Here is a 9,034-nt window from a genome sequence, read left to right as displayed (position 1 = left end):
CATTCTCCAAATGGGAAAACGGAGGCTCAGGGGTTGAGTGACTTATTTAAAATGCAGCATAAGCAAGCGAAGAAGCCAGCAGGAGATAAGAGCTTGCCTAACTCCCCAGTCAATTTTCAGTTCCCCAGATAACACAGCACCGAAATAAACCTACATCAACACCATATGGTATCAGCAAAGCAGGAGGATGTCGGGCACTTGTATTAAAATGGGCTATAAAGGAAAGATAGTTGGTACGCGTGAGTAGTCAGAGAGCAAACTATCCTTTTGATAATTCTTGTCATTCTTAGTTCAGTAAACCAGGATGACATGAGTTTTGAGGGAGGGGTACAACTTTACCAACACCTATCCAGTTCTTATTCCCAGCACACACTATAATAAATCACAATTGTTATGAATGCCTGATAGGCAACAACTTAATTCAGCAGGCTTAGAATTCTGGTTTGTGAAACGTTCTTCTTGGCTAGCAATCTTGAGGTACCTTTAAAGGACTTTCTTTGAGTTTTGCAATGAAAATACATTGTGTTCTTTTGGGATAAGCTGTTTCAGAATTTTCTTCAGTGCTAGTATGAAACTTAGATTTAGTAAAACTACTTTGTAAACCTGTTAACATATAACAGCCACCAACTAATCCAATAAACAGTCCCCTGCACACAGCAATGCATCCCACTAGGCTGCCATAAGGGGTAAATACAATTTGTCTATAGAATTAGTCTTCGCAGTTAGAGTCCCTGCTTTGGGTGTGTGATATCCTGTGAACTACAAGCAGATTTAGTGTCCCTAAACAGATGGGCTTTCCCTTTATGGGCCACTCTTAAGTTTTCTAAGCAAACCGCAGCTGCGCTAATGTCCCTTTGTGTAAAGGATTGTACGTTGAACCACTTCCCTTTACCTGATGTGTATTCCAAGTTTTGAGCCAGGAACAACTGGGATATGACATCTATAGAAAAAGATTTCTTTCTTCATACTTTTTAGGACTGGCTGCTATAGGCAGGAAAAGCTTCTCTGAATGTCAGTGAGTATATCATTAATTGCAAACAACAAACCGACCTAATCTAATTGAAGCAGGAAAGGCAGTTTGGTAAAGAATTTTTGGTGGCTCAAGGAATTTCTAGGAAGCCATAGAATCAAGCTAGGAGCATCTAAAGATAGAAACTGCACTCCAGCTGCACTGCCAGACTGCTGCATGGGGCAGATACCATTGCCTCCCCGCCTGCTTGTCCTGGGATACCATGACCAGGACCTCTGACCACGCTGCCCCTGAGCTGCATGCCTCTCTGCCACCTGATGAGAATGTACTCATCATGACATCACCTTCTTTGTGACCTTCTCTTTCAAAAGGAAATCTCATGGTGCACATCTGGTCCCATGGCTCAACTCTAGCTGTGCTGGAGGCTGAGAAAGCAAGTGTCTAACCTCTACCTTGAGAAAGCGGAAGATCTCCCAAATATTGGAAGGATGTTCAAAGGGTAAATAGTGATCTACAACATAAAAAACACCCACAGATTTATCTTTTGGCTGTGCAACAACCCTAAAAATCTTCTTCCGTACTGAAATTCTCAACAATTACAATCACAAGGACAAAATGCTTCTGCCTAACATCATGCAATTATTTATTGTACAAATGGAAATATGCTCGCTCTCTCCTCAAAGGAGAGGCAAGATAAAACCTCCTCAGTTTTTTATCCCAGGGGATGTCCACCTTCTCCAGTTCAGCCACAATGCCATCTTGATGTTCTGTGATCCAGGCACTAAAATGAAGTTATTTACCACCCCGGACCTACCCATATATCCTATACAACTGTAAAGGAAGCAGAAAAGAGGAAAAAAGAGAAGAATAGTCTGTATATAGACACAGCAAGGAAGAAAAATGTTTATGCTATTGTTTCTGCAAGTGGTCATATGGATATGGTGGTTTTTATGTCATCCTTTCTCTACAACTATACTAATATGGTTTACCTCTGTGTCCCCACCCAAATCTCATGTCGAGTTGTAATCCCCAATACTGAAAGAGGGACCTGGTGGGAGGTGATTGGATCATGGGGACAGATTTCCCCCATGCTGTTCTCATGATACAGAACTCTCACTCTCATGAGATCTGATGGTTTAAAAGTGTGTGACACATCCCCCTTCACTCTCTCTCTTCTGCCGCCCTATGAAGACACACTTGCTTCCCCTTTGCCCTTCTGCCATGATTTTAAGTTTTCTGAGTCCTCCCAGCCATGCTTCCTGTACACCCTGTGGAACTGTGGGTCAATTAAACTCCTTTTCTTCATAAATTACCCAGTCTCAGGTAGTTCTTTATAGCAGTGTGAGAATGGACTAATACACATGCTGATATGGTTTGGCTTTGTGTCCCCACCCAAATCTCATTTCCAATTGTAATCCCCACATGTTGAGGGAGGGACCTGTAATCCCCATGTGTCAAAGGAGGGGAGTGATTGGACTATGGGGGCACTTTCCTCCATGCTGTTCTCATATGATAGTGAGTGAATTCTCATGATATCTGGTGGTTTCATAAACAGCAGTTTTTCCTACATGGACACTTCTTTCTCCTACCACCATGTGAAGAATGTTCTTGCTTCCCCTTTGCCTTCCACCATGATTGTAAGTTTCCTGAGGCCTCCCCAGCCATGTGGAACTGTGAGTAAATTAAACCTCTTTCCTTTATAAATTACCTAGTCTTAAGTAGTTCTTTATAGCAGTGTGAGAACGGACTAATACACATGCCATGCTCTTTTTGCCTTTACAACTAGCATGTCAGCAGGCTAGGATTCTTTACCTGATGAGGTGACTCTTACAATCTTTATTTATGGAGGATAATATCTCTTTGTGATCCTTCCTGTATGGGTCACTGTAGTCTTCCACTGAGCTTTACCACTGGACATGGCAATACACAAAGGTGCCCAGAAGGATCTCCTAGGTTTCAGAAATACTCCTTGTATAAAACGGTATAAACTACCCTATTTTGTCTTATTAATCAGAAGCAATTGTCCCAGTCAACACTGAAAACTCCTTTATTGCTTAATTTTCCAGTAGCAGGAAGAATTCAAAATAGCCTCTTCTTGGCAAGAAGAAGTTTTATTTTCTAATTCAATGAAAACATTCTGTGTTCCTAGTGGAACCATTCTTCCCCTGGGCACTAAGATCTTTAAGTTGGCAGAGCTGAGAATTACAGGGATCAAAAGCAAAACTTTTGGAATAAGGCCATTAGATGTAGTATTGAGAAGTAACCCTCCTGCCTTCACCCTTTGGTTTTGAATTCCATGCACTTTGATTATAGAAAAGCAAATAGTAGCATACATTTTGCATGGTTCAGAGAAATGTACCACATCTTACACACAACACCAAACTCATAAGGTGTTGTCTTCCAGCTGGAATAACAACTACTGAGGTTTCAATAAATATTTTCACCATTCTGCAAGTTCACTTCCTTCTTAGTAATGGACTAAGACAAATAAGAATATTCAGAATTTTCCAAATCACTGAAAGCTTCTTATATGTCCTCAATTTAAATTCTCAAGGTCCCTTTCTTTCATATTAAAGCTCTAACTCTGACATAACAGACTTGATAAGGCTATAATTTCCACTGACATTGTAATTTGGTAACTCCATCAGGATCAAACTCAGGTTTTAGCTATGTACCTGAAAGGGATGGTTGCACATAGCACTAGGTGGTCCATCCCTGACCATGCCCTAAGCAGGGAATTCAAACTCTCCAATGCAGTTAGAAGTAACCCTTGAATTATTCACATCATTCATATTGCTTGAATTTCTCATGCCACTGTATCTCCCAAGACTCACTTTCATAGGTAACCACAGGTGAATATTTAAAATACTCTACTACTATCCATTCTTTACGACTAGGTGGGTTTTTCACTGCCTTCTTACCTAGAAAACCAACACTAGAGGCCCTTTTCTTTGTATTTGGGGCCTGAAACCACTCTTGAGATTAATTTCTGTATTGCTCAAGGGGTTCTTAGTTGTAAACAACACAGCCCACTTTAATACATGCAGATTTGTAATATGTTAAACATTAAGCAGTTCACAGAGAGCCAGAAGATTAGATAGAGAACCAATGGAACCAGAAACAGTATCTAGATGATACCACAAGCCTGCTCCAGTGGAGGCTCTCCTGTTTCTGCTGCTAGTGCAGTATTATAGCTTTCCTGGTTGATACGGGCACAGGAAGCCTGTACTGGAACCTTTAACACCCTTCTTCTGAAAGATGACCACTTCTCCATCACTCTCTCCAATGTAGAATCTATTCAACATTACTTTCTTCACATCACCTTTTCTCAACTTAAATCTTATAAACGTATGTTTGATTCTAGGTCCTGGTCATATAACTGTGCCCTAGATTGCAGGGAAACTTCAGAAACAAAATTTCCAGCCTCTGTTTAGGAAATGGCAGAAGTCACAGGTGGGAAACTGCAGTAGTATATGAAAGATGTTCAAAGCACGTATAATGTCCACTTCATATGTGGCCATCTCCCACTTTTCATTAGAATGAAATTGTTTAATTTTGAGTATCTGTTATATCAACTTGCCGGCACATGTGAATTCACGAACAGAATCAGAGAAAGGCAAGACTTCCAGAGAGTATCTGATTGAACCCTCATCCCCACACCTGGAAAGCGGAGAAATATTTATTCCCATTATACATGTGAGGCGAGTGAGTCCTAAGGAAACCAAGTGCCCCAGACTCTAATATACAAATTCCCACTGCAGTGTTATCTCATTTTGATTAGAATCTTTGACATCCTTGAGTGAAAGATCATGGTATCCCAATTTTGGAAGTGTAGAATAATCTTGCTTATAATCTTTTAAATTCTGGTCATATGTCCATGCATAAGAGAAGAATGAAAGAGTGAATAGAGACAATGGGATGCTCCAGGACTCCCTGTAGTTTTCTAAGGGAGCCGCGGGAATTTTATACAAAGCTGTAAGAAAACAACTCAAGTGAGCACCTTTTGCCCTGTGCTTAGCATCCATTCCCCTTTATTTTGTTACGGTGTTTCTCTGTCACTGGGGGAATTCTCCTCACATCAGTCATGTGGTTGGTAGGACTGTCTGTCCCTCCCTGCCTACAGCCATGGGTGAGTACACAACAAGGCGCTGACCAACCAGCACGCTTCATCCTCCTGCTCTGGGGATGGTCATACAACCTGTCAGTGCATTAAATCGTAGTCTTTCGTTGGGATACTGGGTTGAGAAACTCCTGTGCTTGAGGCAGTGGGATGTATGCATGGAACAGAGAGAGCTTCCTGAGAATAAAATCAACATAGAGAAAGTCAGAGCTGGGAGCCAGCAGGAGTCTGAGTGCTGATATGTTCAAGCCCCTGTGTCTAGTCTGTCCCTCCCCAGGAATGAATTTTAGTTGCTTCAGCCACTAAATTTCTTAGGTTTATTTGTTATTATTTTTGGCTTTCATTACCTTTTGTTAAGTGTCTGACACTTGCAATGGAGGGAGTCTTACCTGAAACACCTAAGCAGACTTCAGTATCATGTGTGACTTCCGTGGTGACCTTTGGTGAGTCGTTCAGCCTCTGAGATGGAGACACGGCAGACGGAGGGCCTAGAGGTCATTGAGTCTAATTCCCTGCACTTGCTATTTCCAGTTCCTCTATGAAAATAAGTGTGAAGTAAATCATTCCCACTCCCATCTGTATCAACTTGGTTTACATTCCACACAAAAAGCCGACGGGCCACTTTATGGAAGTAATGAAATGAAGTCACCCTGGTGTGTGAATTGTTTCGAAGAAAACTCTTAAATCCTTGGAATTTCGATTTCAGAAGAAGAAAAAGCTACACAAATTAGTGCATTTTCCAAAAAATAAAAAACTTCCTTTTATTACCGATAAGGTGGGTCTCCTATTACAGAGTTCCTTGAACATCTCAGAAAAAAATTATGTACAAAACTCAACGTTTACCTTGTCTACAACATACATATCTTGTCACATCACAGATCGTCTTGGCACACGAGGTTATTTCTAGCCTGGGAGGGGAAATATCTCTAGCAGAGTGCCAAGGAATGTGGTACAGCTGGATGAAAGAAGCCCGACAAGAGGGGAGCATGCATCAATGTGTCCATCTATATAGAATTCCAGAAAATGTATGCTAACCTATGGGGGCAGAAAACAGAGCAGTAGTCACTGGGGACAGGGTGGAGGGAAGAAAGAATTGCAAATGGATGCAAGAAAACTTTTGAAGGTAATAGAAATGGTCGGTATCTTGATTTCACAAGTGTTTATATCTGTATGTATGTACAAGTATATGTCCAGACACTTCAAGTTGTACACTTTAAATATGTAAAGTGTATTGCATAGAAAATCTACCTTAAGAAGGTAGTAAAAAGAAAAGAGTATAGTAGCAAACTAGGTAAATGAAGCAAGAAATGAAAGACAAACTGAGCAGTGAGATATATAGGAATTTAGAGGAAGTCTTTGCCATCCTGAGTAAGTCCCTTACACCTAGAGAAGCTTTTCACAAAGTTAGATAATGTTCCCTAGCATTTTCTTAAAAGACCTCTACGCTAAGTTTCTTCTCTACCTGTATGGAGTGGTACCTGGAATTCCCACTGGTATTGTCACTCCTGCAGGGCCCCTGGAGACAGGCACATTTAAACAGAGTAACTGCATCATGTTGCATCATTAGCTAATGCCTTCCTTGATTTACACTGGTGGCTCCCAACCTTCCCCCTATAAACTTTACACACCAGAGAGAATCTGTGACTTTAAGGTTCAGAGGTAGTTCATATTTTTTAAAGCAAGGAGTCTTGCATGTCAGGATAATTACCAAAACTCCCAAGTAGATCTTAAACCTCGGGCTTCACATACTCTCTGCGCAGACTCTATTCCCAATATCCGCCTTTCACCCCTCAGATAGAAATGAAGATGGACCATCATGGCTGTGACCACTGCTTTTGATGCTGGCATTGTGTTGCCAAGAATCATGGAGCTGGCTTCTCTTTCTAATTGTTTCTTGCCTATATAACCCCTTCCCCTCACCCCCCACCACACACAAACACACACACACACACACACACACACACAAAACAAAACAAAACAAAACAAAAAAAACTCCACCATACCCCCACCTCCCCTTATTCTACTTTGATTTTTCTTTTTGGCTATAAAACTAGTAAGCCATTCAAATAATGTATAAATCATTAGAAATTCTACTTTCCATGCTGACCTTGGACTGCAAAACACTGAGGTGACTAACATTGCAGAATGATCTCCTTGGATCTATAGCTATTTGGCTGAGTTTGGCCTGTGGGAACAAAATATAGGACTAGTAAATTTAGACTGTAGGAAGAACATTCTAGGAGGATAAAATCAGGACCAAGGGGGAGTGCCTGGTCCTGCTGGGGGTGCTAGAGATGGAAGGATAGGGTGTTGGGAGGACATGAGGGGACACTGCCCACCTTCCCGAGATTCCTCCCGTTCTCTATCTCAGTGGTTCTGAAATGTGGCAAGCAGTCCAGACCCCTGCTTCTGGGCAAAATATCCTCCTGGGAGTCTAGAATTCATGTCTTATTTCCACACAGAGGAAGCAATTCAGATTTAAGTTAAGCTTTTAACTTAACCATATGCCGATCTGTGCATCTTGAGTGGGGACGAAGTGGAGCTTTCGCTTTGCTCTTTGTATCTGTACCCTCACACATCCACACACACAAGCCTCATTTGTGAAGATCTCTTTGAAATGTATTCACTGAAGATAATTATAGAGGTCTAACACTTCTGCTCTTCAATTAATGCTATAAAATTAATGGTCCTTCATTTTTACATCCTATGCAAATGATGGTGTCATCTCCAACTGTAAGCCTCTCTACTCACACACTGAATATGATTAGTGTCCCTTTAAGCAGAATTCGAGCATGTGACCTTCTGGGGTATGTCAGGAGTGAAACCTCTGCATGCTATTTCCAAGGTTTCGTTATAAAACATTCTTAAAAGGCAGAATTTCAGAGATGACATCAAAACACATTTTAGTAACTGATCTTTTGGGGTTGTGGCTTTAGGAGAGAGCAGACAGGAGGTGGGGCACAGTTTATAAATCTACTATTCTCACCTGAGAATTACCAGGCCCACAATAAACACATTTCCAAACAAAGAACAGATAGATTCATGTAATATAATAAGGCAGGTATAGTGGAAATGCGGTAGCATTCAAATATTGTACCTATTAGAATACCCTTTTGCAAACAGACCCAGGGGAATGCGTGGTCAGGGAGTAGATGTATTTTCTTTACAAAAAGTTCTGAAAACTAACCAAAACGGCTGACTCGGTGGTTCAGAAAGGAAAAATTAAGATGTTATGATTATTTTACTTCAAGAACTGAACATCAGGCGTTTGTGACCTTGTAGCTTCTGATGAGAATGTTGGCATCTTGCAGGAATCATTGTGTGCATGTGTCTGTTCCAGAAGACGTATTTCTACAGTTCAGGCATTTGGCTGAGTTGGAAATATTGCATAGTTTGAGTGCACCCACACTCAGAGTCAATATCTTCACTCATTTGGAGAACTTTGGTCAAATAATAGAATACCATCTGGTATTTGAGTCCTAGGGAGGGGTGTACAAGTTTTAGAGGACTGGAGGCTAAGGAAAGTGACAGAGGGACATGAAGAAAAATAAAACTAAAACAACAACAACAAAAAACCCTGATCATCTCTTCTCAAGTGGGGAAAAAAAGAATTGTAAGCAGATTTAAGATACCAGGCTGGAATTGGGTCCTAGGTTGATGGATTCTGCAGTCTCTGGCAGCCTGGATTGCTTGGATTGATGGACGTACTCCTGAAGCCAAGTTCAAAGAGAGTGTGCCTATTTGTCGTTTGTGATCTGTTGAATTGGATGAGACAAAAATATCTGGGAATTTTTTTCTCTGTGGCAAAGGAGAATTCCTTGGCTGCAGACACACTGCCCGCGGGTTGAGAAAACTGTCAGGAAGAGGCAGGTTTAACAGTCCGACTTTAGCCATAGGTTTGCCTTGTGGGCGATAAGAGCTGCATATGGGAAAATTGCTAAGCT

Source organism: Macaca thibetana, chromosome 6 (assembly GCF_024542745.1).
Source record: "Macaca thibetana thibetana isolate TM-01 chromosome 6, ASM2454274v1, whole genome shotgun sequence".
NCBI classification, from domain to species: domain Eukaryota; kingdom Metazoa; phylum Chordata; class Mammalia; order Primates; family Cercopithecidae; genus Macaca; species Macaca thibetana.
The sequence above is the reverse complement of the archived record's forward strand: the minus strand, read 5'-3'. Positions refer to the sequence as shown.